The sequence below is a fragment of the Asterias amurensis genome, chromosome 9 (assembly GCF_032118995.1).
Source record: "Asterias amurensis chromosome 9, ASM3211899v1".
Taxonomy (NCBI): domain Eukaryota; kingdom Metazoa; phylum Echinodermata; class Asteroidea; order Forcipulatida; family Asteriidae; genus Asterias; species Asterias amurensis.
Window position 1 is genome coordinate 9,580,050 of NC_092656.1, and position 24,561 is coordinate 9,604,610.

At 38.1% G+C, this 24,561-nt stretch overlaps 1 protein-coding gene across 1 annotated transcript in view; it reads left to right on the forward strand.

The window, feature by feature from the left end:
* Nucleotides 1–24,561, forward strand: part of LOC139942224 (isotocin receptor-like) — a 63,551-nt gene that overhangs the window by 25,945 nt on the left and 13,045 nt on the right. The window contains exon 2 of the mRNA XM_071939010.1: nucleotides 12,699–12,903. The gene's annotated coding sequence lies outside the window, so the exon portion shown is untranslated. The remainder of the gene's footprint in view (nucleotides 1–12,698; nucleotides 12,904–24,561) is intronic.

The window sequence follows — 24,561 nt, forward strand, 5'->3', positions numbered from 1 at the left end:
TGTTCTTTTCCCAATCTCTCTGGCACTAAGTCAATAATCCCAACATTTTCCCATTATCATCCATCACCATTGCCTTTATGCTCCACATACCCCAGCCGTTGGGATTTTCCATTTGGACGTAATTGCGAGCAAGGACGAGTTGTGCAGCGCTCCCCATTGTTATTTAAAAAGTAATGTAGACATAATGATGTTATTGTATCCCAGCCGTCATCCTATACATAGGCTTGAAAAATAAATGCAAAATACAGTGATATTAAAAAATGTGATATTATTTACAAACCGCCAACTCCTCTCACTGCAGATACGTTTAAAGGTAGTGGGCACTGTTGGTAATTACTCAAAATAATTGTTTGCATAAAACCTTACTTGGTAACGAGTAATGGGGAGAGGTTGTTAGTATAAAACATTGTGAGAAACGGCGTCCTCTGAAGTGACGTAGTTTTCGAGAAAGAAGTAATTTTCCATGAATTTGATTTCGATACTCAGATTTAGAATAATTTGAGGTCTCGAAATCAAGCGACTGAAAGCACACAATTGTGTGACAAGGTGTTTTTTCTTTCATTAATATCTCGCAACGAGAAAGAAAACTCAAAATTAAAAAACGTCAGGCCTGAAACTTTGTATTGGGCTTCTGAAAGCACACATCATTATTGTGTAACAATGATTTTTTTCCTGTTACTATTCTATGACCAACTGAGTCCGAGTTTTCACAATTTTTGTTATTATTCATATTAACATAGATATCATTTGGAATGTTCGACCGGAACAAAAGACTGTAAAACGATACTCCAGAAGCATTCCGAGCATACTGATCGAAACGTCGGGTTGAAACCAACGGTTCTTTATCAGAACCACCCAAACTCATTAAGATACGGTCATTACATGGTGTTGCCCCAAACCTTTCCATATCGTATTTCCACCATCCAAAGTTTCAAGTTCTACTGATATTTCATATGCTTAAACCAGCATCCATAAGTTGTACAGATTACAACAACCCCCTTGGTCTCAGCGAACGGAAATCACTGAGTTCACTTATTTGATTTAAAAAGCACTGGCATTATAAGGTTACACGCCAAGGATCCAAAAGGCACCTGTAACACTTTGGATACAACAATTTCCCTGGTCGATTGTTTTGATATAGTGGGTTGACTTTTTTTCTTTTCTTTTTTTGTTCACGATTTAATCACGTTTTCACCTTCCGGTGGTGACTTTTTGCCCGATAATTCGATATCTTACATGGGCCTTCTGATTTGATAAGAGGAAATTTCCTCAAAATTATTACGGATGTTTCGCAATCGAACAATTCATGTTGATGACTTCTACACCTACCGTAACACCACCGCTGAACGCATGACGTGTGTACTACCAACGGCGTGGTAAACACATTACGTGTGTTGACACATTACGTGTGTTTACCATAAACACTTGAACATCGTGACGTGTTTATACGGGGTTTTTTATTTATGAAAGTTTGCAAAATTATAAGAACCTAGACATTAGGTTTTTGTGAATAAAAACAAAGCTGTTCCGGGTTGTTTTGCTCGGATACATGTCAGAGCAATGGGAAACAAAACGTCACGTGTATATTGAACGAATTGCTTTGACGAATCACTCATTACGTATATCACGTACAGACATGAACACTATGACGCGTTTAAAAACGGTATGTGTTTCTTTGCAAAAGTAGTTGACTAAAAATAAATAATATGCATTTTGTGTGTTTCAAAGCGAAGAGAAATAGAAAATTGCGTGTTTTTAAAAGAATCACTTTGGAAACAATTTATTATGTATACAATGTTGCACTCAAGAATCCGTTATGGTTCTTTCTGCTTTAATGCTTTTTTAATTTATTAAACAATACAAAAGCAAGTAAGTGACGCAATTGTGCCTTTGGTTGCTGAACATATGGAATTTGGCAGTCTGAGCATGACACAACAAAGATATTTGGCTATAATATGGGGTCATCGCATGTTTTTAAATGGGCATTAACTACGCTAGAAGATAGGGTAGCCACTTTGAAAAACAAAAAATATCACATCGGTTTATTACTTCTGATTACTGTTCCAACACCCATGGTGTAAAGTTTAACAACCCCCGCCAAGATGTCAAGACTTGGTGCCATGTTTGAACCCCAGCAGTAAATGGAATCGCAAATGAATCGGCATACAATCCTCTGTAGTAACGCCTCCATTTTAGGATTACGGGTATTTACTTTCCGCGCTGTAAAAATCTCTACCCATGCCAGACAGCTCCGGCTCCCTCATGCCGGTCTTGCAATTAAAATCCGTGTAATGGGAGACGCCTACTCATCTCACAGCGCATCCTCCAAAACGAGCCCGGGCAATCTCCAGCCAACTTCCACCGCCAAATAATAATTTGAACGCCTGGTCCCAGAGGAACACTCAACCACAAACCGACACGGTACACACCTCTTGTTAGTCGATGTTCGGACATTTTTTTTTTGTCTCGTTTTTTTTTTCCTACTGAAGCTCGAGTATTGACTGAGCGGCCGGTGTTTTCAAGGGGACAGTTCCTCCCCCGGGGAGGTCTTGCCAAGTTTACCCAGGCTTCGCAGATGGGCTTGGAAATCACCGGCCCGCTTCCTCACTCTTGTTGACCTCATCAGAGAGGAAACCGTACAGCCGGAAAATACCAATTATGTCTCGGTTTGTTTTAGAACTCACACAATCTCTCTTTTGATTATAATTGTATTTTTTTTTTTTTTTTTTTTTTTTAACCCTTACTTAGAAATTACTCAGGCTATTTATGCAGGCCTAATTAGATCACTTTGTAGAACCTGGGAGAATTGATGCTCTATAATAATCAAGAACACCTTCCTGGAAATGGAGATGAACAGAATAGGGAAACGGCAAGTTAACGCTAAAGATCTGTTTAAGTTTATAACAGTTATGGGTTGTCAGTTGGTGCCTATGTGAGCACGATTTAACACTGCGTGCCAGCATTTCGAACCCGTTCCGCTCCATTCTCACACATTAATGATACTTTACAGTTCGCTGTTAGTGCCAATGGGATACCTTCCCTGAATCATGTGCTCCTCTTTTTGCTAAAAATGCATTATGTTTTTGTTAGTATGTTTGTTTATGCCTCTGAAGACGGTCCGGTTTGGTTTGAAAGCTAAGGGCACCTATCCTACTCATTTTTGCATAATGTTTTCTGTATGACCTAGCTCTTTTGTCCATGCTTTCTTATTTTTTTGGAAAGACTTTTTTTTGTACGACCATCGAAGTAGTGATTAAAACCAGCAGAATCAGTAGCTGGGTGTTTTTAAATTAGGTTGAAGATTTTTACATCTTAGCGGCTTCGCTCGAATTTCAGGTCAACGCGACATGTCGATGGTCTTGCTAACAAAGTTGTAATTTAGCCGTGGCTCGGAGCACTTGGGTTATTACCACTCTTCGCCGCGTGTGCTACTGTACAGCCGGCTATAGGACGGTAGTATACTGTCACACAGCCTAGCAAAGATCTATTTACATATGCATTTTGTCTGATTCGGTATCCAGTTTTTATGAATCAAAGGGTAATGAAACGAGAATACGAGCTACTTTCATTAAGGATTTTTAGGGAACTCATTAAGGTGTATTGAAGCACCCATTGACAGGTGTCTGCTCATTGAACTAGTTTAAGGTCATAGTCATCAGTCTCATATAGACTCTGTTGAATAACACTGAAATGAGAGAAGAAAAAAAAACATAGCAGTTTAAGGCACTGGACACATTTCATAAATGTCAAAGACCAGTATTCTCACTCGGTGTATCCCAACATATGCCTACAATATCAAATCTGTGGTAAAATGTTGACTAATATTTGCCATCGAAGTTGCAAGAGAATAATACAAAAAAAAAACCTTGTTGCTTAAGTCTTTTAATATTGAAGTAAGAAAATTACCTCTTTCTCAAAAGCTACGTTGCTTCAGAGGGTATAACCACGTATAAAACTCTTCTGTTGTTTGAGCGTAGAACGGGTGTGCTCTCGACGTTTCGATTAGTGTACTATGCCCGTCTTCAGGAGAATGCATTCTCCTGAATACCAGCAGCGTTCGAAACGTCGAAATCACCACACCGGCTCTTCTCATAAAAAACGCTAACACTTCTCCCAAAAGAGTTGTATACATGGCTGTACTTGGAAGTACAGGTTTTTCTTAAGATCCAAGCAATTGCCTTCGCAAAGCTTCAGAAATCAGTCCTTGGACGTATACAAATGTAAGTCACATCTGCCCGAACATTATACGTTGACCTTTTTCAAACCGTTTCACACAAATTGGACACCGAGCTCTAGCATCCTTCTTGTTCGTGCATTATTCACCGACTAATGTAGTACACCTTTGTGGAAACAAAGACATTCTAGTGGATGCATTACACTCGTAAACAGTTCCGGCCAGAAATGGTCCGGAATCTCTTACAGACTGACCTAGAAATGGGTCAATCTGACGCAGAATTTGATGTACAAATACATGTGCTATCAACCGCTGCTCGTCTGCAGCCAGTAGACCAAAATACCATTTTACTTTTAAGTTAAGTTGATTTTTTTTGCAAAAGAAGGTACAATGGTTAACATTCTACCCTCAGACAAGCCTGATTGACATGTTCTATGACCTTTTGGAAATTCGCGGTCGGATCACACGTACATACACATTCATGTCGTTCATTCAGTCGATGCGGACCATCGGATAAGGCCCCTCCAAACACGTTGGTCATCCACTGCTGGTACGTAGCTCATCCCGTCTCAGGCCAGAGTCCCGACACAAGTGTACACAAAGGTGGTATGGGGCCCATAGCACCAGCCTGCTCACAGCCAGCTCAATCTGTCTGGGGCAGTGACCTGCTTATCTCATCATATGACACACAAACTAACCTACATACACTATCTACAAATTAGTAAATAAAACAACACTACTTCAATTACACAACATTAAGCACACGTGCCGCATGCCGACGGTCAAAAGAGTGCAAGCTGACACAACATCACCTCGATCCAATCATAACGCAGATACAGAAGGCTTACGTCACAGCAAGTTTATCCAATGAATTCAACGGACCTGTAAGACCAGTGCATGTCATTAGGGAACCAGACTACGCCTCACACACACCAACGCTTCACTCACCGATACCAATCATTTTAACTAATATTACAACACGCAGCAAGAGTTAAGGTTCACTCGAAACTGTGACATAATGTCAACATCAGATGCCGAACATGAGGATTTTTTGCAGGTGGTTTCAAAATGTTCATTCAACATCATACTTTAAAGCGTTAGGCCATTCGTGAACGCTCTCGTGGATGATTTGAAAAACATTACTGTCAGTGTGTTTCAGAAATGTTAAGGCCCCTGGATACGTCTTAAAGATTTGAGAAGATTCGAAGCGGGCGAAGGTTGGTGTGTTGGAGAGCATCTTATGCATCTCGACTCGTAAAAGACTTAACATAGTGGGTAGTGGTTTGACAGACCGAGGCTTCTCTTTGACTCTTTAAAGGCATGGACACTATCGATATTACTCAAAATAATTATTAGCATAAAACTTTACTTAGTGATGAGTAATGGGGAGAGGTTGATAGTATAAAACATTGTGAGAAACGGCTCCCTCTGTAGTGACATAGTTTTCGAGAAAGAAGTAATTTTCAATGAATTTGATTTAGAATGAAATTTGAGGTTTAGAATGAAATCCACCATCTAGAAGCACACAACTTCGTGTGACAAGGGTGAGGCTTTGTTTTCATTATTATTTTGCAACTTTGACGACCATTGAGCTCAAATTTTACGAGTATATGGGTTGATTTGTGTGCGGGGATGGGGATGCTGGGTAGATGTGGTAGATCACAGGTTATGAAACAACTTAACTTGTAACTTTTTTGTGATGGGGGCACTCTGTGCTCAATGTTTCCCCATCAGTAGAAATTCAATCTAGATGAGGATCTTTGAAGATGAATATCAACACAAACAGTTTGTCCTTCAGGGAGAGCAAATTGTGCTTGTATCATACGTTGTTTATCTTTGTGCTTGAGTCATTATGCAAAAGCAAAGCCTACAGGGTGAGTAACTAACGTCTGACAGTAATCCTCATATACTTGTAGACTGCACGTAGACCGATGATATATACATCACCCCCAACAGCAAAGTGTATCCAACCTTTCCAAAAAAATCCTCCTTTTAAGTCTTGAAGAGCTTCGAGGGCAAACTCTAAAGTACATGTACACGTTATGTGTCTACTCTTCGTTGGCCATTTTTTGTCCAAGGGCGCCGTGTGGGAAGTTCGGGTGTGTATATAACTCTACAGCGTATTGTCCAAGGGCAATGTGAGGGGAGATACCTCCTCAAATACAACAATTGTTGACACCCCCCCCCCCTGTCTCCCTCCTCCTTACCCCTGTCTCTGGCCCCCGTAAAGCCGTAGGCAAATCCCATTCGACGTTACCTGAAACTTATCAAAACACAAACGCACAAAATCACGGGTTAGAACGGGGCGAATTCACAGTGCACTTGAAAAACAGTAAAGAGACACTGCATTTCACAGAGTGAAAGGGCATTTCTTATCTCAAAGACTGCTTTGAGAAATAGCTGAATAAATATATATATATATTATTTTTTTTTGCAAAAAATGGTTAATGGCCTGACGGTTCGACCCTAGCAGGAGTCTTTCTTTGCTAGATTCATCAGGCGAAAAATAAGTCATCCGTCAAACGAACCGGCATCTTTTGCCCAGGTTTACTGCTGGATCATACAAACTACTTTACAATGTTATTATGTTCTTCATTGTGGCTCGGTAGACGGTAACGGTACGAATATCTATACTAGCAAAGTTTCGCACTAGGTTCAGCCATTAAGAAAGGACAACATGGTTTAGCTATCCGTAACCTATTCACGTGTAGCAAGCAGGATATCAGTGTCTTCTACACACAGCGGATAGCGACTAGCGTATGACGTCATAATGATGACGTATCCGTATCTGTTTGCCTGCGAAACCTCTCTAATGTTGGCTGTTTGCAGAGACAACACTCCGTCAAAACAGATTCACTCTTGGTTGCACCCGCAGGTTTTCTAATAGTTGCAGTTTTTAGTTATAGTTAGTTACGTTTCTTGTTACCAGTTACAGTTTAACATTTTCGGTTTTGTTTTCTTTGTTGTTTTGCCAGAATAAGATCACCAGCCAAATTACCGTGTTTACATTCACAATTTGTGACTGATATGCTGATCGTTATTGCTAAGTAGGTGTTCTTTTAAAAGCAGTATCTTCTGCTTAAGCATCTCTATGGAATTGTCTCCTGATTATGCCCTGCCGGTTAAGTCGCACACACTCACGTCACGTAGTGTTACTTTGTTCTTGCCGATCCACTCGCCATTGCCTCGCCTGACCTGTTGGAGGGGCGTGCCCGCCCTTGCCCCCGATCTCGCCACGCTGCATTGGTCACGGGGCTTCAAACCGAGTAAAGAACACAACTTGGCAATTACGTGGCCAACCTCAGCAAAATTCTCCAGCTCTCCTCCTACTAGAAGCCAGAGGCAGAACAATATTTATGGAGTATCGTTTGTTTGCCTTCTACCTGCCCCGCGGTAGACGGTTTGACTAAGAGGGTCTGCTTGATAACTATAGGAACAGTTTATATCCAAGGAAAACAAAATAGAGCACTTGATAACCTTTTTTAGAAGTAAACAATATAAATGCTCAAATTCCCCCTAAGATTTTTGAAACTCTTAAAAAACAGGTTGTTTTGTGAACAGTTTAAAAGAGCTAGGTCTTGCAAATATCATACATGCAGTACCCATTAAAGGAACTGGACACTATTATGCTAACACTCGAAATTGGTGTTCGTACTAAAACTTACTTGGTAAAGAGCTATGTATAGAGCTGTCTGTAGTGTAAAATAAATTTTGGAAAATGGCTCCCTATGGAGTTACAAAGTTTTTGTTCATAATATAGGTAATTTCTCACTCAAATATTAAAAGAATTCAGACCTGAAGCAATTTTAGGCATTTGAAAGCACACAAATTAATGTGTGCAACATAGTTTTTTTTTTTTTTTTAATGTCATTATTCTCTTGCAACTTCAATTAACAAATGCGTCCAAATAATGTACAGATGTGTTATTGCATGCATAAAATGAGTTGGGTATACCAAGTGAGAAAACTAGTCTTTGACAACCACCAAATGTGTCCCAGTGCTTTTAAAGAAACACATCACTCTCCTTCGTTTAATTGTGTTATAATTGCCTGCAGCCACCTTTTCTATTGTTGGTATTATTATTAGATCATTTAAAACAAATTGAGATTTGGGGCTGACCTTTTCCTTCGTGCTTATTAGTACTTGAACCAAAGTGGATTTTTTTTTTCAATAAATCTTAAATTTCATTTCCCTTTCAAATAACCATTTTTAAACTCAATCTAGATCCTTATTCATGCTAATGTCACCTTTTGAGTTCACTGTGTCTTCGCAATCATCGAACAGAGAAGGGATTGCCTTTCAGACGAGCCCAGCGTACATTGCCTGCTAGCTTGTAAACACCACTTCACAACATGCCCTGTGGGCTACTAATTTGTGCAACCTACTTGTTTAAACAAAACTGGCACAGACTTACTATAGGTTGCAGTCACGCCAGTTTTCCTGACGGAGTGCTCATCATTCTTCCATTTCAGATGTGAATATCGAAACATGTGGATTTGTTTTTTTAGTGTGTAAATGGTTTCCCTGTTAAGACGATCACAGCATACTAAACGAAATGTTGAGTAGTTGTATAACCATAAGATTTTACCTGAAACTCTTGAGTAAATTTATCTGTGATCTTTGTCACTGAAATGTAGTTTTTTGTCTGTGTTTTCTTGAGTGAGTTGTGCCGAGTGGGTTGTCATTACTCCAGATAATTATGAGCATAAATCCTTACTTTGTAACGAGTGATGGGGAGAGGTTGATAGTATCAAACATTGTGAGAAACGGCTCCCTCTGAAGTATTACAAACATAGTTTTCGAGAAAGAAGTAATTTTCCACGAATTTGATTTTGAAACCTCAGAATAAGATTTTGAAATCAAGCCTCTGAAAGCACACAACTTACTGTGACAAGAGTGTGTTTTTGTTCTCTTTCTTTCATATTATCTAGTAACTTCGACGACCAATTGAGCTAAAAATTTTCACATGGTTTGTTATTTTATGCATAAATATTGAGATACACCAAGTGGGAAGACTGGTCTTTCACCATTACCAAATGTGTCCAGTGACTTTAATGAGTATTTTTATTTAAGATACTGTTCACACCGTTCGCACTTAATTCGCACACTATGATGACGTTGAAATGCTGCCTTTGTCACTTAATTGCACTTGATGTTCGTCCGTGTTTTCTCGAGTGAGATGTGTTTTTCTATACGAGAAGACTGCTGTCTCCATATCTAAATCAGTAGTCACTGTAAGACCTAATTGATGGTGTAGTCTGAACCCTATAAAGACGTCTGAGTGGGGCAGGGGAAAGGAGGTAGGTCCGGAGTCATGAGTTGTTATAGCCCAGTGGTTAAGAGCAACGTGTCCGAGTGGTTAAGAGCATCGGATTACAGTTATGTCGGTTAAAAACACTGGACACCTTCGGTAATTGTCAAAGAATAGTCTTCTAACTTGGTGAATCTCAACATATGCATAAAATAACAAACCTGTGAAATGTTGAGCTCAATCGGTCGTCGAAGTTGCGAGATATTGATGAAAGGAAAAAACACCCTTCTTGCACCATGGTCACCCGAAGTTGTATGTTTTCAGTGGGTTGATTACGATACCCTCAAAATAATTATAAATCTGAGGTCTCGAAATCAAATTCGTGGAAAATTACTTTTTTTCTCGAAAACTACAGAGGGAGCTGTTTCACACAATGTTTTATAATATCAACCTATTCTCATTACTCGTTATCAGGAAAGGTTCTATGATAATAATTATTTTGAGTAATTACCAATAGTGTCCACTGCCTTTAAGTCAATGGGGTGTGGGTTTCGAGTCCGGGCCCCGGTCGTGAGACTTGTGTCATTGAGCAAGATACGTTTGCCTCTCTTCACCCAGAGGTATAAATGGATGATCGTGTGTATGAAAAAGCCTTTGGAGTGCTACGGTTTCCCAGTGATTTGAGAAAGATTAAAGAGATGTTATTGGCTCAACGACCAGGGCACTAATGTGAACCGCATTGAGACGGTCATTGTGAAATGCGCTATATACACAAAACTTGCTAGTATTATTAGTATTACAAACTTGTTATTGTCCCATGAGAAAGCCCACTTAAAATTGTTATGGTCAGAGTTGATCTAGATCACGAACTCTTGAAGCGTGACCCATTTCTGGGTCAGTATTAAACGGAATATATGTCAAAGTGGCACCGAAATGGGTCGAACTGACATAATCCGATTATGCCTCTTGGGACACATAACTTCCCGTTTATACCCTGGCCCGGTAATGGGTTATGGATCAACCGACGGATACAATGAATCCAGATTAATTCTGACCCTGCAAAGGATCAGCCCTTTGAGATAATGGAATTCGGGTCAAATCTGATCCGTTAATGCCCCCCCCCCCCCCCCTCTCTGGGGACACAGAACTTCCAGGTCTATTTTGACCCGGTCGTGGGTCAAGCCCCTGGAAAACACGGACTCCGGGTCAGGGAATTGTTGTTGTTGAGTGTGCAAGGAATGTTCAGTCAGAGCTTACCGGTTGAAACATCGACAAGTAACCGTACAATATAGATCCCATCCTAGAGCTTAACAAAAACAGCAATCTATTATTGGAGATATCATTTGGAATACGCATAATGTGTGTTAAGCATTTGCACATGTTGGCAAGTCATCAGCGCATACCTTCTTCCCATGGCTGCTGGATTAAACAACCTCCAACAGATGTTCACGCTCAAATATAATGCGGGGTGAGCATCGGTGACAACTTAATTTCCAAATTGTCGAATCAACTTGACTTGATTTAGAGTTCATGCGGCTGCCAATCTCGTTGGATGTGGGTTTGGTTGAAACAAGTGCATTTTGTTTAAAGGCATGGGCACCTTTGGTAATTATTTTTAAAGAACAGTTTTCTCAGTTTGTATATCCCTGGGTGGGATGTTTGTAACATAACAAACCTCTGAAAATTTGGGCTCAATTGGTCATCAAAATTGCAAGAGAATAATGAAAGAAAAACACCCTTGTTGCATTACTTGGAGTGATTTCATAATTATGTTTAATGAGAGGCTTCAGCTGAAGTATTTTATTATTTGAGTGGCACTTTAATTACCTTCTTTAAAAAGCTACTTAACTTCAGAGGGAGCAGTTTCTTAAAATGTGTTATACTATCAACAGCTATACATTGCTCGTTGCGTTGCCAGGTAAGCTGTTATGCTAAGTGTTATTTTGAGTGATTACCATTAGTGTCATTGTCTTTAGAGACCAGGGTTAATAGCACATACCAACGTTGTCCCCAACTGAGACATTTATTTTATGCTCCGTTATACAGCCGTGTGCGTTAATTTTAGTGATTTGTTTGTCAGTAAAGTGTTTCTGACCCGGGAGATTTAAGAGTACACGGGGGAGGGGTGGCAATGGTCAATTGGTACTATCCCGTGTGTAATTTATTTTCTTTTTCTGTAGACTCCTTTTAGATTTTTACGACACAGGACCATTATGCAAAACAGCCGTTGTGCTGATATCTGTATCATGTTTATAAATTTTGAAATAAATAGGTAAATAAATGATTAAATAAACAAATAAAAAAAAAAATAATTGCTACTGTCGTAGTGCCTTTCGGTTGAAAAAAATAAAACAAGTTATAAATAATTTCAAAAAAAAGGAATCCTTAAAAAAAATCGGGAACACCTTTGAGGAGCAGTTCTATACTACAAAAACGTGCACACGCGTCCCTCATTTGAAGGCAACCCGGGACGGATACACGACCCAAGCCAATTAAAACTATCCTATTGGTATCTATATGCACATGTGAACAGCCAGTGACAATTACACTAATTGGTTGTGTAGTATAAATTCTCAGGACGATTGTTGTAAAACTAGTTTACGTGTAACCGCGGTTCGAATGTTGCGCCTTTAACTACTCGCATGGACAGCCGTACATATCGATCTCAATTTCTCTTTCCATTTTTAGTTTCATGGTATTGACATACAGTAAGACGTGGCTATATAATATTAAAAAAATCCCTCTACTGGGATGGGAAATGCACATTGCAGTGATTCTCGTTCCAAATAATACACACGCCTGTTTGAGTTTCGAAATCTGGTCAACGCCCCCTCGACCTCCCATTGGGCGAGTCTGAAAAAAAGGGGAGTCGGTGGCTCGACTGAGCCAGGCGTATAAAATACACGCTCTGAACCACACACACGTAGACGGTCGGTTTTCGGTTTAAGTTATAACACTAGCCTCAGACCAACCGTCGCCAGTCGCTCCAATGTGCTTGCGCTGGATTAATTTCATTACTTAAATACTGATGTGTCTGCGAACGATTTGCGCAGAGAGCCCCACGGGGGAAAAAAAAATCTGCGCTGCGCCCCGAGCGGAGCCTAAGAGCTAGGACGGCGGGGAGGGGGAACTGTTTTATGAGTGATGTACATGGAAACTGTCCCAAAGTCAAAAGGTGCGTTGTGTATTGGGGCTCGGAGGTGACAGTGTGTGGAATATGAATATTCCTGTATGACTGTAGACGGTTTATATGTTCGTGTTGTTCTATTGCAGGTTGCAGTTTAACGCACGACGGTAGCTTGTTAGATATTGCTACACGCAGGAGGAAGCAAGGTTTAGCGGGGACGAAGTGCCACAACCACCCCGCGGCTACTACTGATCAACGATCACTCTGCCCAAACTGAGATTACTCGTGAGAGTAAGGCTACTGTTACTCTCCAAACAGGACCTCGACTTTCTGAAGCACAGATTAATTGAGGTAGGTTGGATGTGCTTACATCTCTAATATATGTGTTTTACACTTTTAACTGGTTCAAGTCGATGGACTTCTCGAACATTTAATGGTTCGCATTTTTTGAGTGTCTGTAAAGGCATGCACTGGACACAAATTACCCAAAAGATTTGTTAGCAAAAGAGAAACGTACTTGGTACGAGCAATGGAGAGCTGATGATAGTAAAACATCCTGTTATAAACGGCTTCCTCTGAAGTAACTTAGTTTTGGAGCAATAAGTAAATTCTCATTGAAATATTTAAATTGATTGCGAGAATTAGCTGTGATGAGGTCTCGAAATCAAGCATCTGAAAGCGCACAACTCTGTGCGACAAGGGTGTTTTTCCAGTATTCTCTCGCAACATCGACGACCAATATTGAGTGTAAATTGTCACTGTTTTGCCATTTTATGCATATATGTTGAGATATACCAGGCGAGAAGACTGGTCTTTGGCTATTATTATCATCAAAAGGTGTCCAGTGCCTTTAAAAAGCGATAAATGATTACTGATAACCCCAATTAAATCGCAACGTCACGAGAGTATTTCGTTCTTTCACGCATTGTATGCGTGAATTCAGGGAGCTGCGCTCTTTCAGTATTGCGCTTGCTCAATTCACGTTAATTTAGTTAAATGCGTTTTAATCATACCTCAACGAGATGATGGACGAATACTAATTATAGCCAGCATATGAAAGTGCTCACCCACTTCTAAGTCTTCTAAGACTGTTACAAACTGTTGTTGTGTGGTCCTTTTTTCCTATGGTTACAACAACCAACTGGTACAAGTTTTAGACTGATGGTTACTGGATGTGAAGTATTTCTCAAAATGAAACTTGGAAGATGTATTTGAAGTGTTTCCATTTCAGACAGGTTTTCAGGTTTGTTTAACTACAGATTGTATAGTGTGTTAATAATATAAGCTTTAAAATAAATGTTTAATGTTTTCTTGTTGTTGTTGTTGTTGTTGTTGTTGTTGTTGTTTTTGTTGTTGTTGTTGTTTGGTGTGTTTTTTGTGTGTGTTTTTTTGGGGGTGGTTGTTTGCCTGCGTTTTGTTTGTTTGTTTGTTTGTTTGTTTGTTTGTTTGTTTAACTGTTTTGTACTTGAGTGTTGTTGCTGTTACTGTAACTGCTGTTTGTGGAGTTTTTGGTGTGTTTCTGTTTGTTTTGGTGGTGTGTGTTTTTGTTTATGGAGGGAGGGGGTGGTGTATATGAAGTGGGCCACATTTGCAATGTTTCATTACAAATGAAAGTTTGGGTACAGTGAGTAATCAACGCCTAATGGAATTATCTGAACTTAAATGCTGACAAATTTTCTGAGGGCTGGACAATTACATTCAATCTTCAAATTGAAACATAACCTTGATTTGATTCCGGGCACGGTGTCCAATTAGATAGGCACTTCAATGACGATGTCGACAGTGGCTTTAGAATATTATCTCGTTTGACATTATTTGGCTGTTTGTCACTGCACGTTGTTCCAACTATTTTAATGTGACACGGCAGTTGTTTAAAGCAATCACACAACGTCGGTAAACAACTTATATATAAAATAAAAAACCTGTGAAAATTTAGGCTCAATAAGTCATCAGAGTCGGGAGAAAATAACGGCAAAAACCACTCTTGTTTCCTCACGTTTCACCGTGTCATGAATAAATCCGTTATTCTCGATATCGATAATTGATAATTGTTTAATGTTTTCTCAAAAAGTAAAGCATTTCATTGAATAATATTTAAAGGGAAGTCTTTCACCATTACCTTCTGTAAACACTGAAAGTTATTTGTAAATCTGTGATGTTTTGACTTTAGTTCTGTTCATAAAGTGTCCAATGGCTTTAACAATGTGCCAATTTGGTAATTGAGTACACTTTACGATACTATAGACACTATTGGTAAATACTCGACATAAATGTTATGAAAACTTACTTAATAACGAATAATCGGGGATTGTTGGTTGTTCAAAAAGAAATTAAGAAACGGCTCCCTTTGAAGTAAATTAGTGTTGAGAAATAGGTAATATCTCACTTGAATATTAAAATATTTCAGGCTTGACGCCTGAATGAAGTGCAACAATTCTCTTGCATTTGTATGGCAAATTGAGTCAAAATGTTCATAGTTTTGTTATTCTATGCTGTGTTTTGATAAACAAAGTGAGAATATCGTGGTATTTAACATGTACCCAAGGTGTCCAGTGTCTTTAACTTCGTGCACTTCGATACTAAACGAAAGTAAATAAAAGAAAAGATGTACGTTGTTCGGTGATCACTCCTAAAATTAGAGGCAAAGCCAAAGTACTTCAATAATACATGTTTTTTTTTAAAGGTTCGGCGAGTCAATTTAAATAATAAAGATGGCGACTCAGCAGGAGTCATCAGTCAATAAAAGTATTTAGTTAGCCCCGATGTCGGTATGAATCGGAGTAATTGTATTATTTTTATCCTAGTAGAAGGTGCCGACCCTCTCAGTGCTTTGTTTTTATTGTATTATGATGGTCCTAATGGTTTAGAGCAAATACCGTATAGTGTCGTATAATTTACTTTTTTGTAACACAAAACACAATACCGACAGATTTACATTAAACTTGCACAGTTTGAAGATAATGACAGTAGAAAGCTTCCCTGAAAATATTACTTGCTGAGGTGCTGTTATAGTTTTTGAGAAATGAGTGAAACAGTGTCATGAAAAACACGTTTTTACATGCTAAAATAATTTTCGTCTAATGATCACTGAGACAAATTTTTTTTTCATGACATTGTTTTACTCATTTCTCAAAAACTACAGCACCTCAAGCAAGTAATATTTTCAGGGAAGCTTTATACTACCATGATCTTAAAACTGTGTAAGTTTAATGTAAATATAATATGGAAAAAAAGTACATAAACCATTGAAGTGTAAATAAACAGAGGAAAAAACATCTTCCAAAAGGAAGACAATAGATGAAAAAAAGTCTTGAAATATTTAATAAAAATAATAATAATCAGCATTAATACATAAATAATAACCAAACAGTAATTTTTTTAAGGAGCATAATTGTATTTAAACTAGTCAAACCATTGTTAACAAAAGAAAAAAACAATTTGGTGAGTTCAGTGGATTGCAAAAAAAAAAAAAAAAAAAACAAAAAACATTTGTTAGCCACATTGTTATTAATTTTCTCCTGTCCCAGCAAAACAAATAAAACAAAAATCACGTAGCTACACTACAAAACAAAATGAGCACACACGGCAAAAACTATAGTGATAAAATTGACACTATGGAAGTTTTCTACACATAGATACCGAGAAGGGAATAAAGGGTGTTAAAATAACTGTAATATAATTGGTCTAGCAGAAGTTAAGTTTTATTTTAGCAGGCTATGTCGGCTGTGAGTTGCGTCTATAGTGACAACAACTATGGTGTCAGTTTTAGCACACAAAAATTGTGTGCAGATGGCAAGAGATATTAACGATAGTTATTTTGCTGTCAAGCCCCGTATGATCACTTACACCAAGGCACTACTGCTAAGTCAGACAGAGTAGTGTACCGTGAACGGTTGCTGTGTGGGAAGCGACCTTCACGCCGCAGCAGTTTACCAAATTAATAACCCATTAAACGCACTGGACACTACATGTATATTGGTAATTATTACACGAAATAATGTTTAGGACATAAAGCTTACTTAGTAACGAGCAATAGAGAGCTGTTGGAGTAACGTAGTTTTTTTTCTTGGAAAAAGAGGTAATTTCTCACTCAAATAATGATAGACTTCAACTGAACCCTTTTATTAGGCACTAGAAGAAAGCACACACATTACTGTGAAACAAGGGTCGTTTTCATTCATTATTCTCTTGCAAATTCGATGAACAATTGAACCCAAATGATCACAGGTTGGTTATTGTATGCATGGATACACCAAGTTATACCTGTCTTTGACAATTACCAAAGGTGTCCCTTGCCTTTAAGGTAACCCACAACAAGATAATCACAGCCAAGTCAGCAGCGTGTTTTAGTTGACACGAATGTCACCGTCTAATTTTCAAAAAATACAGAACAAAATCCAATATGAATTCATTTTCTTTATACACAGATGTTTAAAGTCACGGTGCCTCTGTTAATGAAAACGCTGCTATTATCTTTTCCACATCGGATCATATTGATTTGTAATAGTTTTTCCATCCATTTAATTTTGCTCCGGTGGTGACGGAAACCCACGAAATGGAAGCGATCTGCCTTTTCGCACACAGTGATGCGGAAAGATAGCTATAGAAAAAGAGATTAAGTATGTAGATTAAAACTTTATTATCCCCTCATTGAGGGATATTAACAATGGCCTTGACAAAGAACTGTATACAAATACAGTACAGCTTTGGTAGACAAGGTCATGGATATCCATCAAAGGGGGTATATTATAACTTATACCCTGATTTGTTTCCCTATGCAAATAATAAGGCCGTGTATAAGCATTTCAAGAGCACGTTCAGACTCGGTGCAATGTCGGTTAAACTCATGGTTCAACCCGATCGAGTTCAACTCAGTTATCCCAATCACATTATGCATACATGCCCATCTTGAGATTTAAATTATTGTCTATTCTCAGAGTAAGATGTACTAGTTCAAACAGTTGAGTTCCAGCTGTCAAGTCACCATTGCAATACTGTAGTCACGTTAGGTGACACACATTGCATGTTCGCCTAAGTTCAATTACAGTTCTGTTCCAAATACTTTCAGCATTTCATTATAAATATAATTATACCAATTGCACAACGCGCAGCGTAATTGAAATGATTTCGTCCCCTCGAAATGTTGTTTCGTTCTCTCAAAATACTGTTGCGTTCCCTTTAAAATTGTCTGGATTCAGACAACAGAATTGAGTTTCTTATCAATGAGGATGGGGACAACGTTTTATTAGGTTTTAGATGGTTGATTAAATAAAACAAAGGGGGGTATACACATGCTGTCCGAAGGATGAGAGTACAAACCCAATGCATGCAAGACCCCGGTTTGAGTTGGGATTCGAATTTGGGGTTACATCATTGAAAATCTCCCCGGGTTTCAAACAACAAACAAGAACATACCAGAATCCCCAGTACAATCACCGCAGTGAATACGCATAAAAAGGGTTGGGTCCAACCCAATCCTTCTTAAAAAACAAAGGTAACACAGTGAGGCGAAACCATTTTTTTCAATTTTGTAAAAACAATTCTTCAAAGAAACACACACAATATTTCGTAGCTTACTACTTCTTCAAAAACAGAACTACCATTTAAGTCTCCCAGACCGTGAAAGTGTTGACGTAGTTGTTCCTAAGGAGACAAGTAAACTTGGGCCTATTCAGGGAAGAACGGTTTCTCGCATTTTTTATTTTATTTTTGCAAGCTTTTGCAATTTCAATTTAGTACCATCTAAAGCATGCGCTTCGTTGAGTTTATCACTGATTCGCACGAACATACTCTCACATTTCAGAAAAAGTATCTTATTTAATTTGAACACAGTGTGCTACGGACTGTGTGGACGGTTTATTTGCATGAACCATCCCATATGTGAAACTGTTTTTCCGTGTATAATTCATCCGCAATAAAACACAGCAGATTTTCACTGGCCTACCTTTTGGAAACCTCCATATCTAGGGTTCGGAAAATGAATTGTTTTTGATTGATTGCTTTTTGCGAGCAAGGGCAAGGTCGTATATACCGTTATCCTGTTAGGGATGCTGGCCATAATAATAAATAATATAAACTTTCATATACTTGATAAAAGGGAATTGATGTATAAGACATGTTAAATTTGCATCGGGGAAAACAAAAATATTCATTTTGTTTTTTATCCATACACCGATGTGTGTTAGCACTGGTAGTGCTTTCCCGAGTCATGTGAAAAGTGATCATAGGCATATTGCTCGGGTGGGCTTCGAACCCCGATTGATGTGTTTTACATTGTATTCTTCAAATCCCATCAATCGATTGATGTCAGTGTATAAACGTATGACACGATAACCATATACAATGTGTTGCTCTGAAATGTAATATGTTCTACATATAAGGTCCTTCTTAATACCCTCGCTCAAAAGAAGAGGGGAAAAACACTCCATCGCAACCAGTGCCGGGTATTAACAAGTAAAACCTGTGGGAGTCACATCCCTCGGAGGAACTTCGGGGGATCATCGACGGGATCCACGGCGAGATCATCGGAGATACTCGGCGAGATTCTCTGGCGATATATACCCGGAGGGATCCCGGTGTATATATCACTCCTTCATAATGAAGACTCTCCATCGTTACCATAATGTTGACGGATCAAATTGTGTTCCATCGTATTGACTGAAAGAAACCTGATAGAAGAGCTTTTCTCTGTGATTTTTTTTTTTGTTAAAGGCACATGGACACTATATAAAATTACTTGAAATTAATGTTACCATAATAGGCCTAAAACACTTGGTAACGAGCAGTAGAGATCTTTTGATTGTGTAAAACATTATGAGAAACGGCTCCCTCTGAAGTAAAGTAGGTTTTGAGAAAGAGGTAATATCACACTCAAATATGTAAAGACTTCAGAACTGAAGTCTTTTTCATGCATCTGAAAGCACACAAACTTGTGCAACAAGAGTGTTAGTTTTACTTCATTGCTGGTCTCTTGCAACTTGCATGACGATAGTCAAAATTGTCACATTTTTGTTATTTTATGCAAACGTTTGGATACACCAATAAGAAAAACTTATTTTATGTGTCCAGTGCCTTTAAAGCAATCGCACAACATCAGTAAACAGTGTTGTCTAAAGGCCCACACTTCGTTTATCATAACTTATATATAAAATAACAAACCTGTGAAAATTTAAGCTCAATCGGTCATCGGAGTCGGGAGAAAATAACGGGAAAACCCACCCTTGTTTCCGCACGTTTCGCCGTGTCATTGGTTTAAAATAAATCCGTTATTCTCGATATCGAGAATTGATAATTGTTTTAATGTATTCTCAAAAAGAAAATGTTTTATTGGAAGAATATTTCAAGGGAAGTCTTTCACCATAACCTTCTTTAAACCCTGTAAGTTATTTGTAAATCTGTGAACTTTTAACTTGTGTTCTGTTCAGAAAGTGTCCAATGTCTTTAACCAAGGCCCAATTTCATAGAGCTGCTAAGCACAAAAATGTGCTTAGCATAAAATGTATTCCTTGATAAAAACATGATTACCAACATAATTTCCATTTGATGCATATTGCCCGTTACTGGTATTCAGCTGTTGTTTGCTTATCCTGAAAATCACGTTGAAATTTGGTTGGAAATCTTGTCTTTATGAAGGCCAAAATGTCATGCTAAGCAGATTTTTGTGCTTAGCAGCTCTATCGGTTCACACCGGCTCGTATTTTATGCATATGTTGGGATACACCAAGTGGAATTACTGTTTTGTTAACAGTTACCAGAAGGTGGCCAGTGCCTTTAAGTTTAATATTTTCTCAAAAAAAAAAGAAGATATTTCTGATCAATCAACAGTACGCTTGTTTATTTTTTACGGAAATAGAAAAACACCTACCCAAAATTTGATTTCCTCTTACAACAAGTGCCGCATTCCAAGTCCAAATATTGATACAACAAATTAGGAGATCCTAATAGAATTATTATATCAGGCCCAATTATGAAGAGCGCAAATCTTCTTCTTTACGAAAGTGCCGGAGCTCTGGCGATTTCCAGCCGTATAACGCAATAATAAAGCTCCAACTCGCCTGTTACCTACTTAATCCCCCCCCCCTAGTTAGGTGCGAAAAGAACGTCAACAATTTACCAGGTATCAGACAAATTGCCACCACGACCCCCCCCACCCCACCCACCCCCTCCCGCCTCCTTCTTATGAAATGAAGAAATAATCTGAATAAAAGTGCGGAGGCCCCGGCAATGGAGAGAAAATTAAGTCTATATTTCATTTGCGGTTAATACTGTGGAGCAATACGTCCAAGTCGCCAGGATGTTTACCCTGTTGCGTGAACTCGCACATCATGATGCACTTTGAAAGATTGCTTCCCAATAGTTCGAGGACACATATCATTGTAAACCATCTTTGTAATTAATGATTTGTGTTGTTTAGTTGTGCATGTTTTAAGTTTAATTACTTTGATTAGTTATATATATAATTCTTTACCGAATATGATTAGGAATAAGATTTTAGTATTTCATAAAATAAGAAAATTGTCTTGTTCTGGTTGTTTTCTCAAGTTCAATACACGCGCATTATTGTCTGTTATTTATTTCCAATATGTAGGCAAAAGAGTTGACTCAAAACAAAAAACGTGTACATTTCATACAACTTATCTATGATCAAGAATGACATTACCTTGTATTGTCCCATGATACCGAATTGACCGATGTTTTATTGGTGGCGAGCCGTGCACAATGTGTACCCTAAACTGTTAAATTTCAATCAAGAAGGAGGGAGATAAGCATTAACCGGGCCCCAAGTATCCACCCCTGCGTAAGAAGAAGAGCTTACACAGTTTGAAGATAATGATGGTAGAAGGCTTACCTTAGAATATTTCCTGATGCGGTGCTTTATTTTTTGAACAGTAAGTAAAACAGTGTCATGAAATAAATAAATTTTCGTCTCAGTTTTATCATGTAAAACGTGTTGACCCGTTTTGGTATTTTGGGGTAAAATAATGTTCATGCATTGTTTGACTCATTTCTCAAAAACCAGAAGGAAAAATAAGTAGAATTTTAAGGTAAGCTTTCTTCTATCAGTATCTCGAAACTGTGTAAGTTTAATGTAAATCTGTGGACATGGTGTTTTGTGTTACGAAAAGTGTAACCCTTAAAGGGACACATGCAGTTACAAACGATTGTCATAGACCAACTCGGCCAATACAAAGGCAACGTGTCCCTTTAGGGTGAAACGTAGACACGTTTGATGAAGTCAAGCATTGACTGTAAGAGCACAGGATGTCGGTGCCTTACGGACACGTTTAGAATGTGTTGATCAGAAACGATATACCACTTTGCCTTTTCCACTCGCCTTTCAATCTTCAATCAGCGCGACCTGACACACAAAAGCCAAATCTCGGTCTCTGTCACTTTACCTGCAAAATAGAGTGATAAAACCCCATTGATCGCTCAGCAATTAGCGCCGCACTATTGTGTGGAAGACACTGTTTTCAACACTAAGAGATTAATGGGCCCTACCTTCTGTATTTTGACGGGAACTGTGGCATAATATTTGGAGTAGAAACTTGTCCACTATATACAATGGCTTCTGAGCGACAAAGAAAACACTTACAATATATACAGTGTTTTTTAAGATTAAAATGTGACGCATTTAGAATTGGGGCCGCAACATGAGATCAAAAAACAGGAATGATTCAAAACTCGATGTCTTGTACACAATTAATTTACAAACAAACTTTAATGTATATAAGCTATCTTCTTATTAGACACTGGACACTATTTGTAATTGTCAAAGACCAGTCTTCTGAACTTGGTGTAACTCAACATATGCATAACATAACAAACCTGTAAAAATTTGAGGTGGTCGTCGAAGTTGCGAAATAATAATACAAGAAAAAACACCCTTGTCACACGAAGTTGTGTGCTTTCAGATGCTTGATTTCGAGACGTCAAATTCTAAAATTCGTGTAAAATTACTTCTTTTTCAAAAACTACATCACTCAGTGTATTTTACTATCAACAGCTCCCCATTACTCGTTACCAAGTAAGGTTTTATGCTAATTCTATTTCTGAGGTCTCTAAATCAAATTCATAGAAAATTACTTCTTTCTCGAAAACTACGTTACTTCAGAGGGAGTCATGTCTCACAGTGTTGTATACTATCAACAGCTCCCCATTACTCGTTACAAAATAAGATTTTATGCCAAAAAATATTTTGAGTAATTACCAATAGTGTCCACTGCCTTTAAGGCAGTGTGTGGGGTTAATTTTGGTAATTACATACAATTTTATTTGACAAAGAACACTAAAGAGATGTCTGTATTGAAAAACTGTAAGTAACGACACCCTTTCAAGTATAATGTAATTTTAAAAGAAAGGGGCATTTTTTTCACACACAAACTTATCTAAAAAGGTTTTAGGCATGAAGCCTTTCTCGTGAATCTAAAAGCACATAATATATTTTCCATAAACGGGGGTGTTTTTTCTTCTTCCTTTCTTTTTGTTTCTCGCAATTTCGATGACCAATTGAGCCCACATTTGCACAGGTTTGTTATTATAATACATATAATATATAATGGGGTACACCTTGTGGGGTACCTAACCTTTAAAATGAGCCACCGTAGTTGAATACCGCTACTATTTTGAAAGAACGTTGTCATAATATTTGATGTAAAACCGTCTCACTAATGTATACAAGGGTTTCTGGACGAAAACAAAACACTTCAAGACGTTGTTTTGGATGAAGTAAGGCATTTCAAAAATGTCCACATTTCGAATGCTCTCAAAAGGAAGACTCAAGATTCGATGTATTATGAAAACAAAATAGTTAAAGACGGTGGACACTATTGGTAATTATCAAAGACCAGTCTTTTCACTTGGTGTAACTCAACATGTACATAAAATAACAAAACTGTGAAAATTTGAGCTCAATCGGTCTTCGAAGTTGCGAGATAATTATAATGAAAGAAGAAAAAAAAACGCACACGAAGTGTGCTTTCAGATTCTTTACTTCGAGCCCTCAAATTCTAAAATTCGTGTAAAATTACTTCTTTCTCGAAAACTACTTTACTTCAGAGGGAGCCGTTTCTCACAGTGTATTTTACTATAAACAGCTCCCCATTACTCGTTACCAAGTAAGGTTTTATGCTAATAGCTATTTTTAGTAATTACCAAAAGTGTCCACTCTCTTTAACGTCTAAAATGACACTCTCATATATAGGCACAGGATATAATTGGTAATTACTCCAAAGTCAATGACAAGAAAAACTACTCGGTAAAGTGTACTGAATATTAGGCATCAAACAACACCCTTTGAAGTAGGCCTAAGAGAAAAGAGTTTTTTACTGAAATATTTTAATCTGAAAAAGATTCTGACATGGCCTTTCCAAGGCGTCTGCAGGCACACAATAATCATACAGAAAGAGTGTTTTCTTGCAACTTCGATAACCAATTGAAAAAAAAACCACAATAATGTAATGCATTATGTTTAAGGATGCACAAAGTGAGGATATTGTTTTGTTTTTTTTGTGTGTGTTTTTTTACAATTACCAAAAGTCTGCCTTTAAAGCGACTGATACGGTCAGCCAATGATTTACATATTAATGTACAACTTCCGAAAGTAATTTATAAACAGACGAACTCGCCCAAAAGCGATAGTTTCGGCAGAACATGACTACGCAATAATGAGCCTCGCTCTATGTGAAGTGGGGTGACGAATGAAAAACAATTATTGTTTGTTAATACATTAGCGGTTTATGGGTTGAATAATAGTATTGTCCATAATGAGAGAGACACAAGTATGCCTAAAACTGTTTTAAAGCCATTATACAATTTCGGAACATACCCCCCAAAAAAGTTCACAGATTTACAAATAACTTACAGGGTTTACAGAGGGTAAATGGTGAAAGACTTCTCTTGAAATATTATTCCATGAAATGCTTTATGTTTTTGAGAACACATTAAAACAATTATCAATTCTCGATATTGATAGCTACGGATTTATTTTAAACACATGTCATGACACGG